This window comes from Humulus lupulus, chromosome 6, assembly GCF_963169125.1.
Source record: "Humulus lupulus chromosome 6, drHumLupu1.1, whole genome shotgun sequence".
Classification (NCBI taxonomy): domain Eukaryota; kingdom Viridiplantae; phylum Streptophyta; class Magnoliopsida; order Rosales; family Cannabaceae; genus Humulus; species Humulus lupulus.
This window is the reverse complement of record NC_084798.1, coordinates 139,917,059-139,931,150: the sequence shown is the minus strand read 5'-3', so window position 1 is coordinate 139,931,150 and position 14,092 is coordinate 139,917,059.

Below are 14,092 nucleotides of genomic sequence, written 5' to 3'. Positions count from 1 at the left end.
TAAGTTGCTTGAGACAGTGCCAAAGTCTTGTTCTTCACTTTCGCACCATGTTTCTTGAGATCATTTGCGTATATTCTTCATCCTCCTCTTCGTTGGCTTGCTCCCCTTGGGCAAATGTTTCCTGGAAGGCACTCATCTTGGATTTGTTAGGACATTATGTAGACTAATACAATCTAGTACAAATTCATCATGTAAGAGGCTTCTTGAATGGGGGGTTACTACCTTTGTTAGGAGAGTTAGACTCCACTCTCCTCTTCTCTCCTCCCCTGGTCTTGCTCTGTCAAGACATTCTCGACTTCTTACCCCCAACGTTTCTTCGGCTAGGTGAAGGATTAATTTCTTCAATTGAATGTTCCTTGATGAGTAATCGGCTAGTCGTTCGACAACAGCTTGAGTAGTGGCCAGGTTAGCCCCTCGCTGTCTCTCGAGCTCTTGCTTTTCCCAAGGCTTCAAACCTTCCAAAATGCAAAGAGCTTGTTCACTTCGAACATGTCTTTGATATCAAGCATCAACCCAGAGAATTTCTTCATGCATTCTCAGATTGTTCTAGTGTGCTTCAACTCTCTCAAATGGTATCGAGCTATGTAGGAAACATTTTCAGGGAGAACTGCATCCTCAATTCTCTCTTTAGATCTTCCCATGTTGCTATGGTGCATCTACCGTTCTAAATGTCATCGTACTTCATCCTCCACCACACTTTGGCATCCGCAGACAAGTACATTGTTAACATGGCAACCTTGCCAGCTTCTGATTCATCTATCATGACTCTGAAGTAATTCTCCATATCAAAAAGGAAGTTCTCTAAGTCCTTTGCGTCTTTAGCCCCGCCATAGGACCTCGACTCAAGAACCTTTACTCTTTCGTATTCCATGCCAATGGGTCCAGTTGTAGGCTGATTCCCGATCACCCTCATGGTATGGTTCAGGTTAGTGTTCATCTCCAACATCTTGTCCTTCAATGCCTGAACTGACCCCTTGCAATTCTCTAAAAGGTCATTTAGTGTTTCTTGTAGGTCTTTCATCGCTTGTTCCACTGCCTCAATATGATCCTCCCTCTGAGGACTACTGGATGTACTTGAAAGGTTCTCCCTTCGCTCGATTGTAGTTATACGGGCTAGTAAATTGGTCGTATCTTGCTCCAACACAGCCACGTAGATTTTTGTGTTGTCCATCTCCGATTCTAGCCTGACAGAGCTAAGATCCCTGACCCTCTCGTCTAGGCCATCTAGCTTTCCAATGCGTCTCTCCAGCGCTTTGATCCTTTGAGTGTTGCTCACCATCATGCAAGGTCACCAAGCTTTCTCTAACCTGGGTCTGATACCAACTGTCACAGGCCGCCAACTTAACTCATCGAATTGACAGAATGTGCAGCACTTGCTAGCACACTCAGCTAGCAAGTTAGCCTAAAATTCACACTTGCGGCAAACAAACCCAACGATTAGCCATGATACAAGTCTCGCACATGTAAGGGCTATGATGAAGCATGAGCAAGCTCAAAGCAAGCCATCCAAAGGCAACATCCCACACAACAACTAGAGCATACAATATAGGCAAGTGGCACGCGATGGCCCAACAAAGGTATCAAACAAGAAACACATAGACCATAAAGGAAGCATACACAAAAGGACATTGACATACATCATTTTATTCATATATGGCCTTGATAGGGCAAGGGAGTACACAACTTAAGCCCATATCTGCTGGTGGCCATGGTGATTCCCTATGTCACCAAGTCACCTCCCCCAAAGGAGCATTCTAAGGAAATAAAGTCTTCCCAGGAACATATATGATTTTCTCTTGGGTGACATATACATAATTACAAAAGTGTCATCCCCTATCCTTTCCACGACCCCTCCTCTTCTTAATTGGAAAAACAATAAGCTTTCCTACCTTAAACTGAATTGCATATACTTTATTAAGTACTTGATTCACAATCAAAGGTTGTGGAGCCAAACCAAACTCTTGTTCACCATTGAATGCATTTTTCCAAGTTCTAAAATAATGTCTCCAGGGCAAGAATTTTCTATGTCCCATACATCACACCTTGCGGGAATGTTTCAAATATTGAGAAAAGGTATTCTCCTCACAAATAGGACAAGCTTTGTACCCTTTTACATTGTAACCGGATAAATTTCCATAAGCTGGAAAGTCATTGATTGTCCATAACAACACCGCTCGAAGGGTAAACTCTTCTTTTCGATATGCATCATAAGCCCTAACCTCTTCATTCCATAAAGTTTTCAAGTCATCAATTAGGGAGATAAGTAGACGTCAATTTTGTTACCAAGTTGTTTAGGTCCTGATATCAGCAAGATCAATAAGGTAAACTTCCTCTTCATACATAGCCATGGTGGTAAATTATATATGATTAGCATAATAGGCCAACAACTATATATACCTACTATTGAGAGAAGTATGAGGATTAATTTTGTCCATAGAAAGAGCTAGACGAATATTTCTAGATTCATTGGCAAATGCAGGCCATTCAAGATCTACTGTCTTCCATGATGGTGAGTTAGCAGAATGTCTAAGTCTGCCGTCCTTTATTCTCTCATTCGCATGCCAAGTCAAATTCTTAGCATTATCAACATTTCGATAAAACCGAATCAAACGAGGAATTGGATGAATATACCACAAAACTTTTGTTGGTACTCCTTCCTTAACTTCCCCTGAAATCCTTTTCTTTTTCCATCTAGGCACACCACAAGTAGGACACGAATTCGCATCAACAAGGCTATTCCGATATAATGTACAATCATTAGGACAAGCATGTGTTTTTTTTCATATTGCAAGTCTAATGAGCACATAGTTTTCTTAGCCTCATAAAATGACATGGGCATCTTCTTTTCTTCAAGCAATAAATCTTTCAAAAAAACTAACAATTCCGTGAAACTTTTATCACTCCATCCATTTTTGGCTTTCATATTGTACAATCTAAGAAAGGCTGACAACTTTGTAAATTTAGTGCAACAAGGGTAAATCGACTTTTCAACGTCATTTAGAAGATTTTCGAACTTAATGGGATCTACTTCTGATTCATAATATGCATCATCAATCATTTCATCTAAATTATCCTCATGATCAAACTGCCTATAATTCCAAACTTCATTCATCCTAGAAGGGTCTGGAGTAACATGAAGCTATTGACCATGCCAATACCATATTTTATAACTTTTGCCTATTCCATGGAAATATAAGTGCTCTTTTATCATTATGGCAGTCATCTTTTTCATATTTCCACACTTACTACAAGGACAACAAATATAGTTTGGATCCAAACTAAATTAAAGAAACTCATCGACCCCTTTTATATATTCAATTGACAACCTATCAGCTGACATCCATGTATTTTCCATATTGTGCCTATTTTCTTTAATAAAAAATAAAAATTAAGAAAATAAAATAAACATACAAAATATATGTGTAAAAATATCCACAGAAAATTGAACAGCATATCCCCTAATTTACTAGCCTATCCATATGTCACAATTAACACCAACAATTCAAACAAATCAAACAACACGCAACTTTTCATCCATATATCACCACAACACACAGAATTCTCATAACTTACGTCACTAACACATGCAAGTTTCCAACCTTCCGTTATAGCCGCATCATACAGAATTCCCAGAACCTACTTTAGTACGGATGAATCACTACAAGAAAAAACAGTATTCATAACACTTAAAAAGTGCTATCTGGGACTATTGATAGCACTTCTGAAAATGCTAACGTAGCCCATGTTATTAAAAATCCAGTCTTTTCTATAACATTTTTTGAATGTTAAGTTCGGTGTTATCTTAAACTATTCAATAACACATTTTTAGGTGCTATAATATTCAAATAATAACATTTAGATAGAGTTTTTGATTATAAATTTGAAGTTTAATCTTGTATTTTTTTCATAACACTTTTCAACTGTTACATTTGATTATTTTGATAACATTTTTAGTTTGTTATATTATATAAACCATAACGATTTTTTACGCTTATAATATGCTTTTAAATCATAACATATAGTAATAAAATTTTAAATTTTATTTTGATAAGTATACTTATATGGTTTTTTTTTAATTAAAAGATTTTCATTATTGTACTTTGATAAAAAAATTCAAAATTAATCATAAAATGTAATTCTCAATAGATTGATAAACCATAAGTATTACATTAAACAATAACTAATTCAAACCATGAATGTGTCTACTTCATGAGATCTTAGTTCTAACTTAAGTTTGAAAGCATAACATAATAAAGTTTTATAATCTTGAACAATTTTTACTTCAAAAATGAAAAATAGAAACATTACAAGATACACAAAAGTAAACCATGCGTGAAACTTGCTCCATCCTTCAATTCATCATCATTTGTGCACTTGTCTTTGTTGCGAGTCCATTTGCTTAGCTACAACAAAATTTAAATAAGTAATGCTTCAACTTAAAGTTATAGTAAACTAAAAGAGTACATAAAAAACGTTAATTACCTAATTATAACTTTATCAGCTGGCCATGCAATTATACTACCTACAACATCTTCTATAGTAGACATAATTATTTAAGGCCTCCACAGAAATGCATCATTCTTTCTCACAAGATCTGTCCCCACTTTCATAGCATTAGGCCCAAGAGGAACATGGTGAACCTCATCCTTTGGGTCACTTGAGATAAAATAACCTTCTGCAATAATTTCTCCAGATCCAATCCAATCTAATATTTTGCATTTTGAGCCAAATGTGTGGTTCTTGACACTCTAACAATATATCAATATAACAAATTCAGCAGCAGTAAATGATTTTATATTGAATATTATATGTTTTAGATTTTATCATTTTCATATAATTAGTATCATAATTACCTGAGTGGAATGAACATGAGAATTTGATTGAACATTGACATTTGATTGCTCCTCGCTCTGAGAAGATGTATTCTATTTACAAGTAAGATAGAAAGACATGAATTCAACATCAAAATTAAAAAAAATACAAAAGTAAAGACTAACCAAAAAATTAAACATGAATCTTAGTTATTATTGCAATTCAGCCACATGAAAATATAGTTTCAGCATCAAAATACTTACTTGATTTTTCATTAAAGAAACAATGAGTTGCTCCATGTGTTGCATTTTGTCGTTCAAATTTTTGCATTGACCTTCTATCTTTATCAAATGGTCATCTCTTTCTGACACAATTTGCAACTTTGACCGAGTTACTCCTCTTCCGAAAGCTCTCATGTATGAATTTTTTTTAGGACCAAGGACTTTTGTGAGGATGTCTTCATTAACACTTGTTGTTGAAGACATAGCAGGATCTTTCTTATATTCTTCAACCAAATCCTTCAAATATAAATAGTATCAATAAATGTATTCAAACAAATGAGTAAGTTAAAACTAAAGTCACATGATTTTGAAAGGGCAAGGTGTATACAAAAGCTTCAGCCACTTCTGAATTTACTGGTTCGCCATTTTTCTTCTTATGTGCTTTGGTCCAAACATCAACTCTAGAAGGTGGTGTATTGGTTTCACTATGGTTCATCTATCAAAATAAGAAAATAAATTAAAAAAATATCTAAACCAAATTCTATAATAAAACAACTGTAAATATGTTTGGCTTTACCAATTCATCAATCAATCTTGCATAACCTTTGCGACTACAAGTGTGGGGTAGTTGCTTTGTTCGTATTTTTTTGAATTTCTCGCTTGTAGCCTAAGAATATAAAGTTAATAGAGACATTAAACTATAAATTTTAATCATAAATATATTTGGTTATAAGATGTTAAGAATAAAATACCTTAAACTCAACACTATTTTTTTCCTTAACAAAACTTTTCCACTCATTCAAAGATTTAATATTATCAGGCTTTAGTTTCAATCTTGCTTCTTCATTTGGTGCATTTGTTATTTTAGTAACTAGCCTTGATTTCGAAGCTCTCCAAAGATCTGCCATACTTTTGAATATATAGGTCTTTTGCCAATCTTTGTCAACCTTATATCTTGCCTAGTAAAATTAATAATAGGTTAGTATTAATGTAAATGAATTTCAACAAATTTCATGTTCAATGCATAAAACCTGAGTATATATACCTGAATAGATTTCCATAAGACCTCTTTCATTCCTAGAGGAATCTTCCTCCAATCTTTTATTGTTACTGGTACAATTTCTCTAACAAGTGCACCCAAAAATGAAGACAAAGATATTGATGTTGCACCTATTGGTTGTCCCTTTGAGTTAAACTTAACTTCCAAACGACCATCACTGTCTATTGCAATAGACTTCATTTTACTAGGGCCTCTAGTTCTCTTTTGTGTAATAGGTGCAACAACTTCTTCATGTAGTTCTTGTTCGTCAGGCAAGTTTTCAACAATTGTGTCTGGCAAGTTTTCAACAATTGTTTCATTTGGGTTTTCTGGGATTTGTAGGCGTTGTGATTTTGTTGTGGCTGTTGGTGAGATGGCATGGTCATTTGAAGGACTAATTTCTACTTCAACCACTCTTTTAATAGATCCCCTAGTGGCTGTCTTTGAAGCTAAGAATGGAGAAATTAGGTGATTAGTAGGTGGTCTCACTATTTTTTCAAGAGAGTCTATTGGTTGTTCAACCTCAAATAGATTTTTAAGAGATCTCCTTGTCACAGTGGAGATGGGTACTTCTTCTTCATCAGAAGAGTCATTTCTTACAATCATTCTACGTGTATTTTTCTTTGGAGACACATCCTTAGTATATCTCTCTTCAACAACCTTATCCATTTCCAAATTTAGTCTAAAGCTCTTCCTCTTTTCATTGAGGAGTTTAACTAATTTTCCTGTAGGTATGTGTTTTGGCCTCTTTCCTTTTGTAGATGGAGGTGACATATCTTGTACTTGGCAAACTCTTTGACTAGTTTCTGATCAACCGTTTCTATAATTAGTAAGATTTCTGATGAGTTGCAAAAATCATATATAACAACATATTATCAATTATCACAAAAAAAACATATAATAAAAGTCAGAAAGAAAGAAATAAATAGTCATTCTTGGCATCAAAGACATGTTTTCAAGAGTTCTTCGCTAAAAATACACAAATAAGAAACAACCAATTAATGAGCTAAAGTATAAACTGAAATTTCCATTGATTACAACTTTGAATGTCAAGTGCAACATCTTCTACAATTTACAAAAAACACAACAATAATCAAACTAATATACCCTCACAATCATCTCTAACATATTTATATATATATAAAGAGTATTGTCAGTTCAAGAATTTGATATCTATTTCAATATGGTAGTTTGAGGGAGCTTCTGATGAGGGAAATAAAGGAGTTAGTATATGGGATACATTTACAAAACATCCAGGTGAGAAGTTCAAAAGCTCCGAAAGTGTCAACTGTAATTGTAGTCATGCATATTCTTATCATTGATTGAACCTAATAAAAAAGCACTCATTGCAATTCTTATCTGTTGCTTACTTTTGTTATAATAATAACAATAATACACTGTTCTTTTCTTCTTTAAATATAACGTCATTCAGATTTTAGATCATATATGCTAATCCGATATAGAAAACCACTGAGCTATCCAGCCATGCATGCACTTTTGGTAGTTTCTAGAGGACATTTTGGCATTAGTGTTATTCACGTGTCTTATATTTTATAAAGATACACTATGACTATGTATGTTTTGTATTCAGAAAACACAAGAGGAAAGAAAAAAAAACAGAGGCAGAATAATAAAAAGTTGTTTGATTGGTAGCCGAAAAAGTGGAAGAAAAAAGTTAAAGGGGTGTTGTTTGTTTTTTGGTTCATCGATCTATGGATAGGAAAGAAAAATGAAGGAACTTTTCTAATTTATTATTCATATAAACCCATTATTTAGTTCGAATTTTATAACCATAAGTAATTAAATGTACTAAAAAGCCTCAGTTTCCTTCTTTTTGTCTATTCTTTTTTCTATCCTACTTATTTTTTATTTATGGTTAAAAGTGATAAAATTTATGATGGTAAGGAGTTAGTATATGCTTGTCCAAGCCTCTTCTTTACTTCTATGGTATTTCGTTATTTTCTCTCATTTTCCTACTTCTAAGTTACATTCTTCATCACTCCTCTCTCTCGCCAAACATACAGACTTTTCTCATCAACCAAACACTTTTCCTCTCATCTTTTTTTTTTCATCCAAAACTACATTTCAATTCATATTGGTTTAACCCTGACTTAAGGGCATTAATGGGATCTACACGCAGTGTACTTCTTACAGGCTTGCGGTTTATGAGGGCCAATTCGGGTCATGGTACTGTCAACTGCACATTCACCCCTTGCAAGTGATTATTTTGTCTCAACTGAACCCACATCATCTGATATATATCAGTATATCTACCAATCTTATATAGTTCAAAATTGTTGTCCCAGTGATTATAAAGTACTAGTTTATGTTTTTGAATAAGAGTTTCTGGAGGGAGGTTAAAATTTTGGTATCGATTCAATGAAATTTAATCCTCATCTGAGTTGATACAACTAAATAGATACATATTTTATCTGTACTAGTATTTTATTCTAATTATATAATAGTTCTTTCTTATTTATCTCTACAAACTCCATTAGCAGCCTTCTGAAATAGGTGATGACTTTAATTATGCCAGCTTTGTGAGGGAGAAAAGATCTAAAAGATAAATGGAAGCTAGTTAAGTTATACTTGTACACACACACACAACACATATCTTTATAAGATACACACAAAGAGTACCACCTTTTATGGCTTTGGATTCAATTCAATGGAGCAAAATCTGAATAATGGCACCCATATCGATATGAACTTCAAATTGACATACATAATCTAAACTAAATACAAAATGAGTTAAATTATACAATCCCCCATGAGATTTTAAAAATTATTAACCCTTCTCTTTAAATTTCATTTTATAATAAATCTATCTCTTAAGTCAACATACAATAAATAATAAATTTAAAAAATCATAAAGTTAATTACTTAATATGTATGTGTTTTTTATGGTCATTTAAGTTTGTTTTGTTATTATTTAATTTTACATTTTACAACTTTTCTGTCAGGATCTTTTTGGCTGCTTTCCTTATTAGTCTTTCAATTTTCTGGTTCAAGCAGTCCCCAATTTTTAGTTCTCCCAACTTGGTATGTTTCTGATTTTATATGCAAATCTAAGACTTGTCATTATAAACTTTGATTAAGTATTTATATTAAAATTTAAATAATAATAATAATAAAATGTCTTGTCACATAATTTGCATAACAATTGATCAAGTTAAGGTTTTCTTCTATGTCTAGTTCTCTAAACTAGAAGCTGGAGTAACACATGTGCTGGTAACTGGTGGAGTTGGCTATATAGGTTCTCATGCTTCACTAAGGCTGTTAAAGGACTCATACCGTGTAACCATAGTGGTATGGTATTTCGTTATTTTCTCTGTCTTATAGTTATACTTTTAAGTAATGCATAATTTCTTTTCTAAGCATTAGATGAAGACATCAAAAGCCTCTGAAGTTTCCTATTGATCCTACTTTCTGTGTTGCCTTGCTTCTAGGCAACTAAGGGAAAGAAACAAAAAATGAACAAATAATTCCTGCTGTACACTAAGCCATATGGTCCTACACACCTAGATCACTCACTAATAGTAACTATTTTTTTTCTATGAATTATTTTTGTATTTAGTATTGTTAATATGATTCTTCTTACAAGTTTAGTTCATACGATATTTCTATTTTATGAACTAAGGGAGGGAAAACTATTAGAACACAGGAGAAAAGTGAGGTATTTTATTTTTATTTTCTATATTTTTATGTTTGATATGCTATTTGTATTAAATTAATTGTTGTTGGAACTAAATCTGTTGATATGCTCTGTTTGTAAAATTAATTTTATTGGCTCTATTGTTCAGATAAATGTTTCTTAGGATTGGGATTCAGCTATTTTGTGTTCCTTTTTTGTTTAACTATGAGTGTACGAGACTCTTGAGCTAAGGGATGGAGGATAAGACTCTTGTGTTCCTTTTTTGTTTTGATAAGTAAAGGTAGCCATGTTTTCCTATATCATATTTAAATGTGATTATTTGATTTTTATTTTTGCTGATTTTTCCACAATGTGATTAAATGGATTTTATTATTGTAATAACAAAGATGCAAAGTATAAAAGGAGTTGTTTTAAGCAGTTATGGATTATGGTTTTAGTTCACCTTAAGATTTTTCAAGTTCACTTTGTATTTAGTTGATTGATGACTAAATTTCTATGGTTTCGATTTTCCCCACATGGGTTTCGATTCTACTTTCAAATTTCTATGGTTTTTGAAGTTTATCAGATATACATCAAATAACTAACAGAAAATCAGAAAACATTCCAGCCATATTTATTAACCAACCATCAATCATTATCAATTCAAAATATTCAATCAACACACAAGTTTTCTTCCTTATCTCGCCGCAGCACACAAATTTCTCAGAACCTACTTCACTAATACACACAAGTTCTCAACCTTCCGTTATCACCGCAGCACACAATAATAATAATCTCAGAACCTACTTCACTATGGATGAATATCTAAGATATTCAAACTCCTCTAACATTTGCAAAGTATTTTAACAAAAATAAAAGAAAACATACCTCTTGCAAACTGCTGCAAATAAAGTTCCCTCCAATTCTGAATTTCTGAAAGAGTTAAAGAAATTTAGAAACTTGTGTAGAGAACCCAATAAATCAAAAAGTCATGTCACAATTATGTTCAACCATGTAAGTCGTAACTTTGCATGCTAACATATATGCACAAACTGTGAATGTGAGGAGCTTATATAAATTAAAAATATTCCATAAGCAAAATATATAAACTTAAATCATATGATTAGCTGAGTTTGATTTATTATATAATAATACTAAAATTTTAATAGAGTTTTGGGTTATTTGGATCAGTTTATTACCGTCGTACTTAGTTTGCTCTGGTAATTGTATTAGTGAAAATCTCCTCCGGCTGAACAAATAACTCTTCCTCTGGCATGTACTAAATTGCCCTGTATCAATCGTATGTTAAGAACACTAAAATTAAACAACAAGCACAAAATGTATATTTATATATATGTAATAATAGCCTTTATAAATTATAAAGTATATTACCATACAATATTCAAACAACTAGCTTAGTGACAGACATGTTGAATTCCTCACAAGTGGCCTTCAGACTTTTCTCCAGTTCCTGCAAGAAAAAGTGTTACTGACAACTCAATAAATGTTGCAAAAACAAAAAGTGTACTGGAACTCTTCTCCACCCACTCCCTCAAATATCCCATCCATCACTTATTAGAGAAAACAGAGCACAACAATTATATGCTGCAAAGAATAGTAGAAGAAAATTTAAAACGAAGAAAGACTAGAGCCCACAGGTTATCTTGATGAACTTAGAAGAAACCTTGATGTCATAGAAATACTTAAAAACACTCAATTTCCCAGGATTTTCAGATCTCCATATAGTAGAATACCTGAGAAAATTCTTGATCATGAGTGAGTATTCTATAATAGTTGATTGAAAACTTGAACAGAATTTTATCTGATTTTTCTTTTTATACTACGGGATTAGAACCCTTTCACTCACACACTCAACCACTTAAGCTAGTCTCAAGTAACATATTTTTATCTGATATATCTGTTGGAAAACGATTGTAGTCGAATCATATGGCTTGGGGACCTGAACTACCGGATTTCCTTGAGCTACTCTGACACCCGGAAACTTCTAGAGGCCAAAAACTGGGATGCTCTCTTTGACAGTGATCAGGTATTTTGCATTAATGACTAAGAAACTTAATCGATTTTCTTTTTCCCAAACAAGTTGATGGCACTGTTTCATTATTAAAAAAGAAAAAGAAAAAGAAGCTATTGAATTTGTTTGGTGTATTGAGTTGAGTAATTTCAGTTTAAACCAAATATACTTACAGATTCAATACTACTCGATGAATAACTAGGGGCTTGAAATTGTAAACACTTGAACTTTCAGGCATTTCAAAATGGTTCAACTCTATTGTCATAAACTTCCATGCACTAGTCTATGTATCTCATAGATTTCTCTCATGTAATTTGTTCATCTCCACAAGGTTATCATTTATTCTTCCCTTAAAGCATCAAAGCTGATATCATTGGCAAAAAAATATTCAAGAGCTTGCTGAACTAAGAACTAAACAGAGTTCTAAAGAAATTTAAGAATTTAAAAAAAATTATATACTTGTATGTATATACGTATTACACACTAAAAAATAATAACAGAATAAATAGTTGCAAGTGAATCACAAACCTTCTTAGCATCTATTTGACTTTCCAAAACTCTGGGTGATAAGGTCCTCGCCAGGGAAGAAGATCTAGACCAATCAAATAGAGAGGCTTGACCTCTAAGTAGTCGTCTTAAATGATCCTGGAAATACAGTTCAACAACAATTGAGACCTTCCTTCCATTATATGAAATTTTTAGATAAGAATAGCAGCAAAAGGTTTAGCTCTGGAGGAACTAACTAGCAAATGAGAGAAGTCAAGTTCCTTGTGTGTCACTGAAAACTCAATATCGAAAGGTGCAATCTGGGGATGGGCAAAAAAAAAATTTGAAGAATGAGATAAGGTGATTAGTGGAACATCCACCACAAAAACAGGGTAAACATGGATCACCTGAAATAATGAGTTTTACTCTCACTTTAGAAATGGAAAGCTCCAGTTTTTTTTTTTAAATGAACTTTATAAGAAAATCTAACAACGATTGACTAATAGCAGAGCAATACCAGCCACGATCGGAAGAGAGTGAAAGAGACTCCTCGTCGCTGAGGCGATCGGTGAACACAACAACTGTCCAGACGGAGAGGCAGAGAGACGCGACTCTGGAGCGAGTCTTCGTGAGGCAGAGACTTCGGTGAGGGCGGAGAGACTTCGGTGAGGGAGGAGAGACTTCGTGAGGGCGGAGGCAGAGATGAGTTGAGGGCGGTGAGTCTTCGTGAGGGCGGAGAGGGAGGAGAGGGCTTCGTGAGTGAGAGAATGAGGCTGAGAGAAAGGGTAACTTAGAGAAAGGCTTGAGAAAATCTGAGAGAAAGGGAATTTTGGCATAAATTCATTTTGCCGCTTGGGATTTTAGTCATATGGCGCCAAAATTTTTAATCCCCACTATTCATCAGTTCCATGTTAATTTTAATGCCCCATTAATAATAGCATTTTTAAAAATATGCTATTCTTTAATGTAATATATACTCAATATTGTTGTAGTGAATATCTAAGATAGACAAACTCCACTAAAGTTATATAATTATTCAAAATTTTAAAAGATTTAATTTTTTTAAAAATAAATCAAATATAACATACATCTAGCAATTATCTACTAATCCAATACTTTAATACCAATCAAAATATTAACCTAAACATTATAAAAAAAATGTTAGATGCTGACATTTAATTTTAAAAAGTTCACATAAGTATAATTTAAATAGTAAATCATGTTGATTCCTAGAGAGCTTATACCATGTGTTTCAAACCACGAAATCTTTTATTTTTAAAAGGAATCACTAAAATATTTTATAAATCGTAAACACATTATTTTATAATTCTTAAATAATTAGCAATAAATATAATAATGTTGATGAATGTTTTCCTCTAATCTTTTTTCATATTTCAGGGATCCTAGTTACTTTTTCTCTAGTATTTACTGTTTGACCATTTTTCATCAACCCAAGAATGAAAGTTCTAGTTAGAAATTTCTACAAGTATGTGTTTAGATGACAACTTTTCAAAAGCTAGCTAGCACTTTCATTTTTTTGTTAACTAGTGTCATATTTCAATGATAAAACAAAACTGAAATCAAACATTTTTTTTTAGAATAAAAATATATTCTTCAATGCTATACAAAAAAATGAGAATTTTTTTTGAAGAATCATATCATATATTATTATAATTAAACCAACCCCCCAAAAAAAACTCAAAATATAATAATAATAATTTTAATTAGTTAAAAAAAATAATGAAATATCCTCAATCCATTACTATATATTAGTTCAAAAATGTGTTTCATATATACCTATATATCTATTATATATGATTACTCTAATTTTCAGATTTTTAGTAATAGAAACTTAACAATTTAACAAA